Raw genomic sequence first — 18,927 nt, forward strand, 5'->3', positions numbered from 1 at the left:
CAGAATGTTTCAAATGTACACTCGTTGTAAACCACACTGCGGTGAAAATGAAAGAAGGCAATTAAATTTCAGTGCCCATCCTGACTCCCTAAGAAGTGAAGTGCTGGTCAGGTCTGATGTGGTGTAATATTTCTCATTCCGCTGCAAACGCACAGAAATCACTTTGCATTTGCCGATCTTGCAGGGGCTAATTTGGGGGAGACAACAGGGGTTTAAGTTTTGATTGCCTACCCATGGTACAATTTCCTATTCATTCCAATCTAGCCCCCGCCCCACCCGAACACTCTGAGGATCAAGCAGTTTGCTGCGTAAAGCTGTCACCCATTTAGACTTTATTATGGGCACAGATACACATGGCAGAACTTCAATCTCCTCTCCTTTCACCTCCACCCTCCCCTCCCCTTTCGCTTTTAACAATTGTCTGTTGTTCTTCAAGCTGGCTTTCTGCAGCGCAGTTGCTAGCAAATATTCATTGGGGTGTCATCTCTGTTTAAAATCTCATCCTACACACCTATTCATCTGTGTTAAGTGAACAGCAGTATCGGCTCAAATTAAGCTGGCATGAAAACAGCCACTGTTCCAATTTCCAACGATTCAACTTAGCTTCGGATAACAGGTGAAGATGTTTCATAACCGAGGCAATTATAGCTTTGTGAGCACTTTCTGGCTGGCTGTATAATCAGAGGAATGGAATACTATTGCTTCTGGTGCATTTCGAATGGCGAGGCCCAACGGCCATCGAGCCACATTTGTTATCTGCTAGACTGAACAGGCTGCCTGTCAGGGACAGATTCTTAGTACAGTGATTAGACCGTAAAGCATTTGGAAAGGCTGAGAGGATTGAAGTCAATGTTCTTTATGTAAACTTACTGCAGACCTTTCCACTCAAATCAAAATCTCGTAAGCCATCTTTCTCTTGATTTGATTTGAAACCTTATGTAGAATAAGTATAGAAGAGAGTGTGCACACACAGGCACATGCACAGACAAGAGGCAGGAAGAAAGCCTTATCTCACTTAGAATGGCCCCAGTAGGGATGAGGGAGGAAGTCAATTTGGTTTGCACTTAAAACAGGATTTATCAAATTCAACTTTTCCAAAACAATACGAGAGCCGAAACTTAACCATCATTGAAAATTCACACGTATCTGAATTTTGTGATGCAGTTCCCCAGTCAAACAATGTTGTGTGTGTGTGTTTGGGGAAAATGTGCATTAAAATAAATACAATAGTGAAAATAACAAAAAAAAATGCATATTAGGATAAATGCTTGGGGGGAATGTGTACAGTAGTCAGAACTACTTGCGAAAAATTGCTTATTAGGAGAAATTCGCACAAAATGATGAATTTTTCACAACAATTTTTTAAAGTGCAAATTGCTGCAGAAATGCGGAGAGCTGAATTTAAGATTGACAAAATTAGAAACTGAGAGAACTGGACTTTACAGGTTTTCCCATCCCTAGGTCCCAGTGCTGTTAGTTGGCGTGTACATACTCACACACTTAAATACAAATGAAAGAAATAAAAGCTTCTACCACATGGCATAGCCCCAATGTGGTGAGTGTTTACTAAAACTACTGTAGAAGAACATAGACTTGTAGCTTGTACATGAGAATATCCCACATTCAAAACATCAATTTACAGAAATCTAGATCTTTGGGGAACTCATTAAGCCAAAGTCTGTAAAGCTATATATATATATATATATATTAAAAACTACACAAAAGGTGGAAATAAATTGCTCTCAATATCAACAAACCTTGTATCTAGGATAAATCACACATATTAAAAGCAGAAGCTCTGAGTTGACTGCATCTTCCGTTTCAGAGCATTATATTTCCATATAATCTAATGGGAGAGTCAACGTATAATTGCTTACATGATTATTTTCATTTGAGACATCTGAATCAAATCATACAGAAAAAGAAAAGTCTAACAGTATGGATCCTCACGTAGGTAATTTTCGGTTAACCCTTCCCTTTGGAGACAAGGGGGAAAGAAATCCAGGCAATTTAAATTGAATTTTTATACATTTTTATTTCCGGAAATGTAGTTCTTAATGGTTTCTGATGTGCCTAAAGGCATGAATCTTAAACTACATTTTAAAGAGATGAGCTGAAGGAGCAAAATGAAGAAGGCCTGGCTTTTATGGCAAATATTGAATTTCTATTGTATGCATTAACCAATTTGGAATGAATTGCTGTAGTGTTTTATGAGAATCTTTGTAAAACTCCAAATATATGGGATGTGATATTTCAGAAGCAATTGATTATAAGTCCCCTGCATCTACAAAATGCATAAGAGTATATATCTTTCTGGAAACAATAGCGGTTATTAACTTGGTTTTTAAAGCAGTTTATCAGCATCTTTCAAATGCTACCATCTTCTCCCGCTGAAAATAATGCTGATTTATTTCCTCCACTTTAGCACCAGCAGTATATTTGCTTGACATTTCTTTCTCTTAGCACTCGAAGTGGAGAAAAAGGGACGTGGATTTCCATCCCACCCATATTAATATTTTAATTGCACAAGCAGCTAACACTCTCTGCCTTGTTTGGTTCGTTTCTCAACAGCTTGCAATACACCCTCAACTGCTATACAGTACATTTCTCTGACAATTACTGCCTTTCCTTATCCTAGAAGCTTTTAAAGCTCTATGTAACATTAGCCTATCTAGGCTAGTGAAAATGTCTTTACAGATTAGTGTAATGTTAATACTGTTGGCTCCCTGCTTTTGACCTGAAGTGGAATATATTGCACTGCTAGAGCAGATGGAATCAGAGCTTCATTGGGAAATGGAGATTGGTTGGCTGCCTGCCAACAGTTCAGTGCCGGAGGCAGAATGAGTTGGAGCGGAGACAAGACGCCTTGAAACTCTCCTCTGCTGCTGGAAAGGGAGGAGGCGAAAGGCAGGGGGGAGAGAGTTTATACTGAACAAAAATATGCTTAAGAGTGCTCATCAGCAGATGTTTACACCACATTCTTAAAGTAATTGAATCTTTCCAGGCCAAAAGAGAGAGAGAGAGAGAGAAGGTAGCCCAGTTAGTTTTGTGAAAAGAGCTGAAGATACTGACCAACCTTTTGCAATGAGCGTACCAGTATCCATCACAGTCGTACAAATAGATTTCACATATGTTAACTGGATTTCTAAGAACACCTGCTCTCTTTTGAATCGATGGGAGCCAAGAGCCTAATGAAAAGATCCCCCCAATAAATAAGATATACTCGATTTTCAAACAAGGGATTTTTTGCCATCTTTGCAATAATACAAAGGGGGTTGGGGAGGAAACAGAAGGGAGAGGAGCAATTATGGCGTGTAAATCTTGCTCCCCCTGCCATGTGAGATTCAGGCTGCTCATATTAATAACATCATAAACATCAGCTTTCATTATTGGATCAAAAGCTTCTTTCATTTTGCATATATTTAATGTTGCAGCTTTACGTTTTGTTGCAATCATTCCACCCCTACCCCCATATATATGTATATATATATATATATATATATATATATATATATGCAGGTTTTGGTGTCCTCGGGTGTCTTCCCGTGTAAAAGTTGGGGTGTCTAGGCGACGTTTCGACGAGGTCTCACTCGTCATCTTCAGGCTGGTGCTTTCGGCTTCTTGTTACTGGAACAGAGCAGGATCTCAGTGTTTGAGTTCCTATAAATACTGTTGAGGAGGTGTGGTGTATAGCCTCCAATGTTCTGGGCAGAGAGGAGGTTCCCAGGCTAGTGTGCCTTTTCTTCTTTTGTTCCTTAATTACTTGAGGGATATCTTGAGTGATTTCTTGAGTGATTTCCTGAATCCCACTTAGGTGGGTCATTAGGTGTGGATTAGTTGCTAAAGCCTTCGTGTCTTGAACTCTTGAACTTTGTGAAGAGTTTTTCTGAGAAGATGGCTGTACTGCACTTGGTTGTGCTCTGGCTTGGCTTCGTGTATAGGGGCGAGCTGTGGTTTTGTGGCCTGTGCCAGCCAGATCTGTGTAGGGATTGCAGGGGGGTGCAGCATCCGGAGGTGCCACCCTGGTTTGGCTACTGGATGGTGTCTGTAATTTATCTGTGGAGAGGGTCTGGGTTTGGGTCTGGTGTGGTTGATTGGTGATGGCGTTCTGTGTGCCTCTGGATCTGGTGTCAGATTTTGTGGGGAGGGCTAATTTCCAGATGTCTGGCAAGCGGGATGTGTCGTCACGCTTGTTCATGTTGTGAGGGTGTTTCTCTATCTCGATGGCTTCCATGATTATTCTCTTGTGGTGATGTTCCATGTTAAAGAGCAATTTGGAATCTGCAAAATTAATTTCGTGTCCTGTTTCTTTCATGTGTTGGAAAAGAGAGGAAATACCCTGCAAAGTCTGCCCAGCCACGTACATTGGACAAACAAACAGACGAATAAATGCACGGATCGCAGAACACAAGAATGCCGTCAAAAAAGAAGAAAAAACTTCCTCTCTTTTCCAACACATGAAAGAAACAGGACACGAAATTAATTTTGCAGATTCCAAATTGCTCTTTAACATGGAACATCACCACAAGAGAATAATCATGGAAGCCATCGAGATAGAGAAACACCCTCACAACATGAACAAGCGTGACGACACATCCCGCTTGCCAGACATCTGGAAATTAGCCCTCCCCACAAAATCTGACACCAGATCCAGAGGCACACAGAACGCCATCACCAATCAACCACACCAGACCCAAACCCAGACCCTCTCCACAGATAAATTACAGACACCATCCAGTAGCCAAACCAGGGTGGCACCTCCGGATGCTGCACCCCCCTGCAATCCCTACACAGATCTGGCTGGCACAGGCCACAAAACCACAGCTCGCCCCTATACACGAAGCCAAGCCAGAGCACAACCAAGTGCAGTACAGCCATCTTCTCAGAAAAACTCTTCACAAAGTTCAAGAGTTCAAGACACGAAGGCTTTAGCAACTAATCCACACCTAATGACCCACCTAAGTGGGATTCAGGAAATCACTCAAGAAATCACTCAAGATATCCCTCAAGTAATTAAGGAACAAAAGAAGAAAAGGCACACTAGCCTGGGAACCTCCTCTCTGCCCAGAACATTGGAGGCTATACACCACACCTCCTCAACAGTATTTATAGGAACTCAAACACTGAGATCCTGCTCTGTTCCAGTAACAAGAAGCCGAAAGCACCAGCCTGAAGATGACGAGTGAGACCTCGTCGAAACGTCGCCTAGACACCCCAACTTTTACACGGGAAGACACCCGAGGACACCAAAACCTGCATTCCTGTACCCGTGAAAATCTACGAAAGCATATATATATATATATATATATAATTTCCACAACAGTATAACATATGCTGTTTTCTGCCTAAGTAGATGGGTAATGTAAGCTGTGATATGTAGGGTAATTTTTCTTATCATTTTCGTTTTGCAGGATATATATAGATATATTGCTACACACACACACACACACACACACACACATTCAGCCAGCGAGCGAACAAGGTTTCCATGATAAGAACTGCCATCTGGTAGCTTAAATGTGTGCAGATGACACACATTGTGAAAACACACAGCCTTTGTATATGTTTCAGAATATGTATCGGAAGCCTCTTAATAAACCCATCCACATATTAGCTGCTTGAAGATGCCAAGTGAATAAGATAACTGTGTAAGATAAATGTACTTAGGGACGAGAGGAATTAGGTCTGGCAGATTGCCACATGTGTATTTACGCCAGAAGTCCTATTGTGACCTTTTAATATCGCATTGTTTGCAACCACTTCTAGCAAATAATTGTTTGGGGGGGGGGGAATAGAAGCTCTTTGACGAGGGGAAAGCCTTTGTATTCCGGGAGTGGAGGATGGCATCCTTAGCATACCAATGAGGCCAAGATGTGTGCTGCATGGAGAGTGAGAGGACATATAAATCTGACTTCCTTTGACCTTTAATCTGGAACACCAAGAAGAGAAATGCACTTGGAAAGTTGGTTTGTTGCTGTCGAGAGACTGATAAGCTGGAGTAAAGGTGCACTTGGTTGCAATTCATCCAAAGCTTCCATTGCTATCGTTCTCTCTCTCTCTCTCTCTCTCTCTCTCTCTCTCTCTCCTTTTTTCTTACCATGTGTAGCTACCTAAATCCCTTTCGATGTCAGCTTGAATGCACTTTGTATTACCTCCAGCTGCGACTGGCGCTGTGTATTTGCACCAATACGCTTCCGCCTACACTTCTTCCCTCTTGTTTGACAAGAACCAGTGCCAACACCTAATTAAGGATAAGCCACAGAGCTCTCTGCTCTCCTTTTGTCAACGGCTCCATTCTGAGCTTTCTGCCTAGTTGAGTTTTTAATGACATGAGCGCAGTTTCATGTACAACCTATGATAGGCCTATAAGCACTCATTACAGCTTACAGCACAGGCCATCATTTAAAGCTAGATGTTTATACTATAAGTCTAACCGGCGGAGGGAAATTCTGTCTATACGTGTCTGATGCGTGGTATGACACGACAACACCCCTCCTGTTTTTCAAATCTTGATTATTCTCATATCCTTATTATCCAGGCTTTTTCAGAGCCTCCTATGCTGCCTTCTGTCAGTGTGATGTGCAGTAAATAAAGCTCTCACTTCCCCAAAGGTCTGAGTATTAGGAATTGTTGTGTTATCTTACATGATACTATTTAAAAGATGCATTTTCCTGAATGGGAAGACTATGCATAAGTTGTCCATTGTGAGGGAGAGGAATAAAAGCTGGCCACGTCTGAAGTCATACCCTCCAACATTTCTTTGATGAAAATAGCAACATCTATTCAATCGTCGTCATTGTCATCATTTCATTATCTATACCCCACCCATCTGACTGGATTGCCTCAGCCACTCTGGGAGGCTTCCAACATATATAAAAACATAATAAACATTTAAAAAAACCCTTCCTTATCCAAGGCTGCCTTCAGATGTCTTCTAAAGGTTGTGAGGTTACTTATCTCCTTTGCTCGGGGGTCGCATAACTCCACACCCGCCAACATTTATCTGATGAAAATATGGACATCCTAAGGAAAAGCAGGACAACCTGGGATCAAATTAGAAACCAGGACGGATTCTGTAAATCTGGGACTGCCCCTGGAAAATAGGGACATTTGGAGGGCCTGTGAATTTGCTTTTGTTGCCTCACTCCATTGATTTGTCAAGCATATGTGAGAAAACATGGATCCAACCCAGCGTCGTGCCGTCAACACAAATCAAAGATGATTTTAGACATTTTAAGGAGCAAACACAGTGTTCCAGTGTTCCACATCAGTTCATTGCACACAACGAGCTCCATGCAACCAGGAAGTGCCCTGTTCTCTTCAGTGAATGCTTGTTCAAAGCTCAGCAGTGCATTGAATAGAACAGCACAGTCCTTGCTTCCTTCGCGCACTCTACCTACAGTGGAGCTCACCATGACTATGTGAATTTATGGCTTACCATGACTATGCGAGCATGCTGGCTCCCGAGGAGAAAATCACAGTTCCCTGTTGACATTTTTATTCCACCTTAAGGAACAGACATGGGATTCTTATGTGTCACATGTCTGTTTACATTCCAGCACAGTATGCTGGGAACTTCCATTGTGTATTGCTTTTGTTTTTCGCTGTTCTCTCTGAGATGACATGTTTCTTTGTCCTGATTTATGACTAATAAATCTGTAGTTGTAGTATGCTTTTTAAGAACAGTGTGGTTTCTTTTAGGTCTCTTCCTTAACTGTGACATATAACCATAGTACAATCCTTACTACAGACGGTTAAGGAGGACAAATGTTGACAACAATCCTGGGTTTGGATGACCTAGAAAGAGTAGGAGTAAAGCAGCTATGTCCTACTCTCTGGGAACCAGCATGTTCACACTAAGCCATAGTTTGGCTTAATGTGATGTGCAGATACAGCAAATGTTCACACATCCAAATTTGTGGACCAGTGTGAATAGTTCTTATGCAAATACAGAAGGTCTAGAACAGGGGTTAGCAAACTTTTTCAGCCGGGGGCCAGTCCACTGTCCCTCAGACCTTATGGGGGGCCGGACTATATTTTGAAGAGAGAAAAAATTAACGAATTCCTATGCCCCACAAAGAAGCCAGACATGCATTTTAAATAAAAGCACACATTCTACTCATGTAAAAACACCAGGCAGGCACCACAAATAACCCAGAGATGCATTTTAAATTAAAGGGCATATTCTGCTCATGTAAAAACACGCTGATTCCCAGACCATCCACGGGCCGGATTTAGAAGGCAATTGGGCCAGATCCGGCCCCCTGGCCTTAGTTTGCCTACCCATGGTCTAGAACAGCTATAGTAAAGTCAAGACCAAAAAACAAGAACTCCACAACAGCACAAAACATATGGCTCCCAATGGGTTTCAGAGACACTCTTTATCAAAGGGAATGTTTAATGTCCATTTAGGGGTGTGTAATACAGTCACGGGTCTCTGCTTCTTCTAGCCCTCCACTGCCCCCACTTTAATTCATATGCATGATGAATTAAATAAAGAGACTGCTTAGGCTGAGGTTGCAGGCAGCATTTTAGAACAAACATTATGCTTAAGTATAAAAAAAGATTGTTGTTATGTTCATCACTTTACAGTAACAACAGTAGCCAAAATCATCTAGCATTTTGTTGCTTCCTCTGCGCTATTAAAAACAACAACAACAACAGCCTTGATTGTCCTGTGAAATCCATCCCAACTCTCAAGTGTATTGGAAGATATATTCCTGGCCAGCCCTGATTGAGCTTTAACTCAGCTATATGGATATATTTAGGTCATAGACAGAAGAGTCTCTTTTAGAGTCTTAATTATTCTGCAAAGGTAGAGATTAACAAGACTGGTATCTGACCACCAGACAGGCAATTAAATGAGCAGACTGTGGAACCTTTTTTTGATAACTAGACAGCATGCATTCATCCAGAAATACATGTGCACATACACATGGAAATGTCAAGTACATTTTCCAAATCAAATCTGGGGAGAAATACCCATAGCGGTTTTGAGACTGGTATATTTTTTTGTCCTTTCTGCACACCAGTCGTTGCTGCAATATAAAGGCCATAAAAGGATATATAATTGATTAACCATACTCGGAATTGTGTATCAGTTTGTTGCATGTGTATTGAAGGTGAAAAGAAAGTGCTAAGCTACTATACTATCTGAAGAAAAATAGAGCTCAGATACTTTAGAATAGTTCATTCATCTCCTAATTGATTCCCAGTGAACTCTTGCTTATTGATCTGTTGCTCTCAGTCTAATTAGTATCACCTACTTTTCTCCTTCTCCCCACATGCAACAATAGGTGCAATCATAGTCTCTTACTGTAAAAATATATTGGGAGCCTTCCTCACAGGCCAGCTCTGCTAGAACTATGTTAAAATAAATTATGGAGCAACAATTCTTGGTTCCCACCCCCTCCAGTATATACAAGGAACTTGAGGGATTGTTGTAAATTTCTACCAGTTACAGATATATAGAGGATATTGAATAGTGTAGTGATTAAAGCTGCCCATTCAAGGTCAGAGTTAAGGCCATCTCATTTTGGCTCATGTTCCACAAAAGCCTGGAAATTAGAAGCTCGGACTTTATTCCTTAACAGTACTGAACAGAGGTGTGATGTTGCCACCAAGATTGAGGGAGCCCAGCGTGCATTGTGCGTGTGTGACATCACACATACAACACTTGCGCGATGTTGCATCCTTTGTAGAAGGCTGAGCACTCTGGAGGAGGCGTGGCTGAAGCTGCAATGTGTGTCATGTGCGACGTTGTGCACACAAAACGCGCGCCAGGCCCCTCCAACATTGAAGGGGCCCAACCCACTTCCAAACAAGTATTGAGGAGGCTGTAGACACCTCAGCCCCCTAGAGTTGACACGCTTGACACTGAGATAGTGTAAAGTCACAAATTGTGCTTACAATCTTTTCACATTGCAGTTATACTTTCTGTTGGTCTTTCAGGCACAAATCCACATAGGGAAGATGGAGAACCTGGGACCAGCAAAGTTTTGGTGGGAGTGGACTTCTCTTACAACTTACCAGCCCATTTCCCCATGATAGTCAATGGGGAGACATACAAAGCTTCAGATTTCCAAAGCAAGGGATGCTTTGGGCCACAAGTGAATTGTTCAAAGTCCCAGGTGCACCATCAGAAGTACTGAACTCTCATCCGAATTTGTGGTCTAGTCTGAATCTGAAAAAGGGACATGGGTGTTGCTGTGGGTTAAACCACAGAGCCTAGGGCTTGCCAATCAGAAGGTTGGCGGTTCGAATCCCCGCAACGGGGTGAGCTCCCATTGCTTGGTCCCTGCTCCTGCCAACCTAGCAGTTCGAAAGCAAATCAAAGTGCAAGTAGATAAATAGGTACCACTCTGGCGGGAAGGTAAACGGCGTATCCGTGCGCTGCTCTGGTTCGCCAGAAGCGGCTTAGTCATGCTGGCCACATGACCCGGAAGCTATACGCCGGCTCCCTTGGCCGATAAAGCAAGATGAGTGCTGCAACCGCAGAGTTGTCCGTGACTGGACCTAATGGTCAGGGGTCGCTTTACCTTTACCTGAATCTGCTATATTATTATTTTTACTTGCTATGAAGCTGTTAAAGACACAGGGTTGTATCAAATGCTAGTCCTACTCAGAGTGGGTCCATTGAAATTAATGGACATGGACCCCACCTATTCTTGCTTCCCAATACCTCAAATTCAATGGGATTATAGTCATTGACTCTAGAGTCCAAACAGCCATTATTGCTAGCATTCATCTATTTTCCTTCTAAACCCATCTATATTGGTAACCACAAATTGGGGCAGCAAATTCCATAAAGCGTGTTCTCCCTAAAAGAGAGCACGTGTTGCGGTTGGGGGAACAGGCCACCTTGCCATGACTTGGCATTTTGGAAAGGAACCCAGCCGTTAATTGGTTAAATGGGTTGCTGGGGAGTATTGATTGTTGCTAATTTGGAGGAGGGGCCAAAGTCTATAAATACAGGGGACAGACGTTAGCACGGCCTCTTGGCCGTTTGCAGCGGATCAGGAGCATTGGAGACGGTTGTATTGAGCTTACCTTTTGATTCTACTTTCGTTTTCCCTTGGCCTAAAAAATAATAATAATAATAATTAGAAATTTCTTTTGATTCCTTTAAATTCGCTAGCTCCCCCCCCCTCTCCCTTCCTCCCTCGCCTTCCTATTCCCCCCCCCTTTTCTCCTTCCCCTCCTGCCCATTAACCCCCCCCCCGTTTTTCTTTGACCCATTTATATTGCCCTACAATTGATAAAAGCGGGAGGAGAAGGCTTGGGAGTTGAGGGTGAGTTCCCCCCCCCTCCCCCAGCCAGGGGCAGGCTCGCCCCCCCCCCCCGTTCTTAATTGGAGGCCTGTTTATCCTTAGGGAGCCAGAGGCCCCTCGCCGGTCCCCGGACTTGCCTGCTGCCCCAATCCAGCCTCCGGCGACCTCCGGCGGAGGCGTTTTGCGCCGGGCCTCCAGGGCCCCGTTCGGGGCGCTTGTGGGCCGCTCCGGGCGTTTGGCCCGTCTGGCGCGCTTCGCCGCGGCCGTCGGCGCTCCGGGCGGCGCAGCGGCGCCCCCCCCCCCACTTGGCGTGGCCGCGGACCCGGCCGCAATTTCGCCGGCCGCGGGGCCCTGACGTGGGGCCGGCTTCAGGCCTCGGCGCAGCGGCGCGCCTTTTTTCTTACCCCCCCCACCCCCCCCACGACGAACGCGTGGGGAGAAGGGTGGAAAATTGAGTGGGCTCGGGCGGGCGCGCCCAAGATCGGGCTGTGGCCAGGTGCGGCCTGAGCCGCCTCCATTTACCTCCTGGGCCTATTGGGCGTTGCGCCCGACATTTTGTTTATAGCGAGGCTAATTTTCAGAGTCATCCCTGCTGGGATTTTCTTTGGCCAGTCAGCCCTCTTGTGGCGGCTGAGTGTAGGCGCAGCCTGCTGAGCGCTTAGGGCTCCCTCCAGTGGCTCAGTTGGTCATTGCACCCTCCCTCGGTTGAGGCAGGGCTGGCTGGCGACCCCTGCTGGCCAACTTGAGAAAGTGCACTGGTAAGTGCCTTGAGACCTGATTGTCAGGTTTATTAGCAGCCAGTTAGTGATAGAGAGATAGATAGATAGATAGATAGATAGATAGATAGTTGTTCGGGGTTTTTTGCCCTAAAATTCCCGAAGCGGTTTCTTCTCGCTAACTAGCCTAATTTTGGGGCCTAATTGTTTGTGAAGCATTACTAACAACCTATTGTTCATTTTTCGCCTTAAGTAAGGGTATACGTGGAAGCAGTGGTGTATTGTGCTGCTTGGCACTGGGCAGGTTTGCCTGATTCCTCGGAGGTGGTTTTGCCAGGGCGGCACCCCCCGGGAGGACAATTGTATTTGACCTGCCTTTAATTTTATTAGCAGATATGGCTCCAAAGAAGGACGCTGCCCGTCCTGGCCCATCCGTCACGTCGAAGCGGCCTATTAGAGGCCCATCACAGGCTCTTCGTTCACCTGACCCGGGTCATCCAGTGGGCCGGGTGCAATCCTTGGTGGAAAGCATGGCTGGCGATCCAGCTGCATTGTCTCGCTTTGCAGCTGATATGGACGGTTTCCTTCAGCAGTGCTCCACCCAGCCTTCGGTACCTTCCAGGTCACGTGGTCCGGCAGTGACGCCTTACCCGGCATCACCATCGTCTAGTGAAGATGGGAGAGAGGGGTCTTTCTCCAGGGGTCTGGTCACTGAGCCCCAGCTAGCCCAATTCCCCGTCCTGCCTGGGGTCCGGGGCCGTTCGCGGAGGGCGGGGCGCTCCCCCAGGGGGGCCTCGGGGCGTAGGGGCCCTTCGGCTTCCTCCACCCAACGCGTTGACATTGCCCACGCTCCGGCGGAGGTGGCATCTGGGTCTGGCATCTCACGTGTGGTGTCTTCACAGTCAGTCCCAGGTACATCACAGCCGTGTCCTGAATCGGAGTCTTCCATCGATGACGGCTTGCCAGTCCCTCCCAAGAAGTCTTCTGGCGGAAAGCGTCGCCGCGGAAGATCTTCCCGGAAGCACGCCAAGCGTAGGAGGGACGACACATCATCTTCGTTTTCTGGTACGTCTTCTTCCAGCTCTGATGAGGAGGGGGGTCGTTCGCTGGAGCTTTACTGGGGCTTTGGCGAACAGGCTTCGGGGCTTCCTCGGTGGGCTTGGGAGCGAAGAGCCAACACTCACCGGGCGAGGTATGGGGCTGTCCAAGAGTGTAGGGACGGTGTGTTGGTGCCTGACGTTAGGGTCTCCACCAATTCAGCTAGGGACATCATACCTGGCTCGCATCTGTCTACAAAGCTGCGTTCCAGGATACTGAACGGCCGCTACGTGGACATTTTCAAATTGGCCCCACCTTCTGAGGAACAAGAGAAGGGGAACTCCTCCAAAAAACGCCCACCGACGGACAGGACATTCGAGCACTGGCTTGATTGTTTCCAGGTCTTTGCTGGTGTGGTTATGGCATGTTACCCTAGGAGATCTCTTCATTTGTTAGTTTACCTATCCATTGTTCGCTCTGCCTTCACCAAAGCTGGAGAGAAAGCTGGGATCAAATATGATGAGAATTTCCGGCGCCGTGCTGCCAGAATCCCATCGGCCCGTTGGGATCGTAAGGATCTCGATGTGTGGACCACTCACGTAGCTCCACTCATCGAGAAAAAGGTTCAGGAGCAGCCAAAGGCGAGGCCTACGGCTTTTAGGTCTAGCCGTCGCCTCCTCTGCTGGGATTTCAATAAAGGCTCCTGTCAGCGACAGGGGTGCAAATATGCACACATGTGTGAGAAGTGTAATGGCCTGCATGCTGCTGCCTCTTGCCTCGGGGGCCGGCGGCCCTTTCGTGGGGGCAGGGGCGGCTCTCAACAGCCCCCCAAGCCAGCCCCTCTCCCTTCAACCTCAGGAACAGGGAAATAAGGTATTGACATCACTGGCTCATACGCCTGTTTGTTTGACGGCCCTGCGTACTTGGTTGCTGTTGTACCCTAACAGGGAGGCCGCATGCTATTTGAGTGATAGTTTTTCAGCTGGCTTTCGGATTCCGGTAGCCATGCGTCCCGTGGCACGGAATCCTGCTAATCAAAAATCAGTTCGCGAGCTACCTGAGGTCGCACGCAAAAAGATTGCAAAGGAGTTAGCCATGCATCGTATGGCCGGTCCTTTTGGTACTCCCCCTTTTCATAATTTGCATATATCCCCATTGGGTATTGTGCCGAAGAAAGCCCCAGGTGAATTCCGTTTGATCCATAACTTGTCGCATCCCAGAGGTACCTCCGTCAATGATGTGATTCCCCCGGAGCTTTGCTCCGTAAAGTATGCTTCTTTGGATCAAGCAATCAAGATGATTCGGAAGTTTGGCCACGCCGCCTTGCTGGCAAAGTGCGATATTGAGTCCGCATTTCGTCTCCTGCCAATTCATCCGGATGACTTTTGGCTCTTAGGTTTCCAATTTGAGGGCAATTATTATTTTGATAAAGCCATGCCTATGGGCTGCTCTATAGCGTGCGCGGCTTTTGAATCATTTAGCACCTTTTTGGAGTGGGCCCTCAAATTTAAAACCGGACTGGGCGGAGTCACGCATTATTTGGATGATTTCCTGTTGGCCTCGGCTTGCGATACCGGCGATTGCGCGGTGTTGCTGCAAGCATTCGCTGACCTTACGCAGGAACTGGGGGTTCCGCTAGCTGCAGAAAAAACGGAGGGCCCGTCAACCCAGCTCACTTACCTGGGTATCCTCTTGGATACGGTTGCTCAAACTTCCAGCTTGCCAAATGACAAGCTTGTGGCCTTAAGGAGGGTAATAGAGGACTTGCTCCCTCTGAAAAAGGTGTCTCTCAGGCAGCTGCAGTCTCTTCTGGGGCATCTGAACTTTGCTTGCAGGGTGGTGGCTCCTGGCCGCCCCTTCTGTTCTCGCCTGGCACGACTCACGGCGGGGTTGAGGGCCCCGCATCACAGGGTGCGCCTCTCCAGTGGGGTGAAGGCTGATCTGGGCATCTGGCTGGAATTCCTGAAGGAATTCAATGGGGTGTCGCTATGGCAAGACACTTTAAATCTGCATAATGATTTCCAAGTTCAGTCAGATGCTGCGGGGTCCCTGGGTTTCGGCCTTTACTGGAAGGGCCGTTGGTGCGCCAAGCGTTGGCCGCCGGAATGGCGGGGAGGAGAGATTACGCGGGACCTAACTTTTCTCGAGTTTTTTCCCATTGCAGTGGCAGTGCATTTGTGGACTGAGGAGTTCAGGAACCGTCGTATCTGCTTCTGGACTGATAACCAAGCGGTGGTTGACGTGCTAGCCAAGCTGTCGTCACGCTCCCCCAGGGTGTCGGCCCTTTTACGGGCCTTTGTGTTACACTGTTTGCGTTGCAATATAGTGTTTTCGGCGCGCTTTATTCCGGGGGTGTCTAACGAAATTGCTGATGCTCTGTCCCGTTTGCAGATGGAGCGGTTCAGACTACTGGTTCCAGAGGCGCGGATACATCCGGAATATTTCCCGGAACATCTCTGGAACCTTGGCAGCAATTAGTTTTGCAGGGAGTAGCGGCATCTGTTTCCCCTTCTACCCTCAGATCGTATACTAAAGCCTGGACTGACTTTTTGACATTTATGCGTCAGTCAGCATGTGAATTAAAAGGGGTCTCGCCCACCTCCTCACAGGTGTTAAGATACTTGGCGCACTTAATTCAGTTGGGGCGTGCAGCCAAGACAATTCGGATTCAGGCGGCTGCGATAGCGTTTTTCTGTAAAACGCTTTTCAATAAGGACCCTTGCGCGAAGTTTGTTGTACGCAAGGCCCTTGAAGGGTGGAGCAGACTTGCTCCTTCACGGCCCGCTACAAGGCGCCCAGTCTCATTTGAATTGTTGAGCAACATGCGCAGCAAGTTGCGGGGGGTGTGCTGGTCCAAGTATGAGGCTCGCCTGTTTTCGGCTGCCTTTTCCCTGGCCTTCTTTGGAGCGTTAAGAGTGGGCGAGCTCGTGGTGGAAGACCATAGGGATGGTCGTTCCAGGGGCCTGTTGCTCCAGGACGTGCTGTTATCCCCCGCTGAGCTAAGAATCACAATCAGGAATTCCAAGACGGATCAGAGGGGTAAGGGGGCCCTCATTCGTCTCCCTGCTACAGGGGAAGCAGGTCCCTGCCCTGTAAAAGACGTCAGCAAATTCTTAGCGCTTCGTACTCCTGGGGATGGTCCTCTGCTCAGGCATCAGAATGGGCTGCCCCTAACACGGCACCAGTTTTCAAAGGTGATGCGTAAGGCAATTCTGGCCTGTGGTGGCACGGCCGAGGGTTTTGCGCCCCATTCATTTAGGATTGGGGCCGCCACGACAGCAGCTCATTGGGGTTTGTCTGCCGCTAAAATAAAGGATTTGGGTCGCTGGAAGTCGGATGCGTTCAGGGGCTATGTTCGATAACAAGTGGTGTCTTACATGGTTTTGCTTTATCTACCTTAGGAACGCCAGTTGTACGTATCTGGATGGTGGGGCACAGCATCGTCCATTGGGCTGGCGTCGCTGCTCGACAGTCCGGTTTGGGTCCAGGTCTTGGCCTTCCTCCACACGTGCGGGTGTCTTGGCTGTCCCGACGGGGTATGCGCTGGTCAGAGTTCCTGCCGCGGATTCGGAGCCAACTGTTGCAGGAAGGGCCACCCACGGCTGTTGTAGTACAATTGGGTGAGAACGACCTGGTTTCTATGGACTGTTTTTCATTACGCTCCGCGATCTTGGCGGACCTGGAGACGCTGCGGGCACTGGTGCCGTCAGCGAAGATATTTTGGTCTAAGCTGTTGCAGCGACGCGTTTGGATGGGCAGTCGTTGCCTAGCTGCCACGGAAAGGGCCAGAAAACGCATCAATTCCGCTGTGTCCAGAAAAATTTTTGAGTTGGGTGGAGATGTGATTTCTCACCCGGAGATTCTTTTCCAGGCTGCAGCCTTTTCAGAGCGGATGGTGTGCATCTTTCTGCCTCAGGGAATGAGGCGTGGCTGGGTGCAGTGGTAGCCAAGCTGAGGGCTTGGCTGGGTTTGTGAGTGGTTGGCGGTGAGCCGTGGGGCTCCGTGGCGGTTAGGCATTGGTTAAATTGGTGCTTGGAGGGGTAAGTGCCTACCCCTCCAAAGGATGTGGAAAGGGAATTCCGTTAAAGGAATCCAGGGGCTTGCCATTATTTTCGTCCTTGTCCCTGGCATCGGACCTGGGCCGTGCAAGCCCCACAGGAACATGAGGGTGAGAAGTGAGGGACTGATGCCCAGCTTCATTTTCTCACCCAATACTTGTTTCCCACGCTGGCTTCCGTTGGAGTCCGGAAGACCAGCTCTGTCCCTGAGGGCAAGGACAGATAGTCATAACCAATGCCTAAGCAACCACTCACATTTTTGTATTTAAATAAAGTTGTGGCCAAAATTATGCCAAAAAACCTAAACAAAAATTGATGTGTGAAGTGTGAATTTTTTGGGGGTGGCATTGTGGGACTCAACACGCAAAGCGTGTTCTCCCTAAAAGAGAGCACGTGTTGCGGTTGGGGGAACAGGCCACCTTGCCATGACTTGGCATTTTGGAAAGGAACCCAGCCGTTAATTGGTTAAATGGGTTGCTGGGGAGTATTGATTGTTGCTAATTTGGAGGAGGGGCCAAAGTCTATAAATACAGGGGACAGACGTTAGCACGGCCTCTTGGCCGTTTGCAGCGGATCACCCGCCCTCCCTCCCTTTAATAGGGTGGTTTCGGTTAGCTTGACCTTGCTATTGCCTGTCATGGGGTCGTCTGCCTTCGAGCAGGGGCTCGGTAGGAATTTTGCCATCTGGCTGATTGGCTGGTGCCATTTGGTTTTCGCCTACCGCGTAGCAAATCGTCACAACTTGTAAGGTTGGCGGTTAGGCATTGGTTAAATTGGTGCTTGGAGGGGTAAGTGCCTACCCCTCCAAAGGATGTGGAAAGGGAATTCCGTTAAAGGAATCCAGGGGCTTGCCATTATTTTCGTCCTTGTCCCTGGCATCGGACCTGGGCCGTGCAAGCCCCACAGGAACATGAGGGTGAGAAGTGAGGGACTGATGCCCAGCTTCATTTTCTCACCCAATACTTGTTTCCCACGCTGGCTTCCGTTGGAGTCCGGAAGACCAGCTCTGTCCCTGAGGGCAAGGACAGATAGTCATAACCAATGCCTAAGCAACCACTCACATTTTTGTATTTAAATAAAGTTGTGGCCAAAATTATGCCAAAAAACCTAAACAAAAATTGATGTGTGAAGTGTGAATTTTTTGGGGGTGGCATTGTGGGACTCAACACGCAAGTTCACTTATGTGCTGTGTAAAGAAGTACTTTCTTTTGACTATCTTCTGCCAACCAGTTCCATAAGAAAACCCAACTTTTCTAGTATTGTGAAAAGGAGAATGTTATATATTTTGTGCCATGCGCATGCACTTGATCTTAGGTTTCGTCTAGGGATGCCTCGACCCAAAATAGATCCCATTGTAACATTACTGCCCACTTTCTTGAAGCAGAGTGTGAACGAGAGAAACGTATGGGCATATATGGTTAATAAGCAAGTCTCATGTTACAGGCTGAGGTTAAAGGTAGGGCCCAGATCTGAAACAAGGTTGGAGAATATTGGTTTCCAATACTCTGCGCTAACCTTGGCTCTGATTAGAAAAATAAGGCCTCTCACTATAGCAGTCTGAGCAAGGAGCACATTGCAGGCTGAGATTTGAGTGTGGTAATTACTAGGTGCAGTCAATAACACCTCTCTTCAGAATGATTGCAAATCCAGTACAACCATGACCAGCACAAAATTGCTTCAGAACAATCAATAGGAATCTCCTGATTGCATTCCCCGGTGTACGCCTCAAATAGAAAGAGGAAAAAGTGTCCATTCAAACAAAAGGTCAATTCTGGGGGGAATAAAAAATAAAAAATAAAATAAATGCAGCCTATATCTAATGCGGATTAGTCTTGGTCAATGAGT

Source organism: Podarcis tiliguerta (genome assembly GCF_965153285.1).
Source record: "Podarcis tiliguerta genome assembly, chromosome: 11".
Taxonomy (NCBI): Eukaryota; Metazoa; Chordata; class Lepidosauria; order Squamata; family Lacertidae; genus Podarcis; species Podarcis tiliguerta.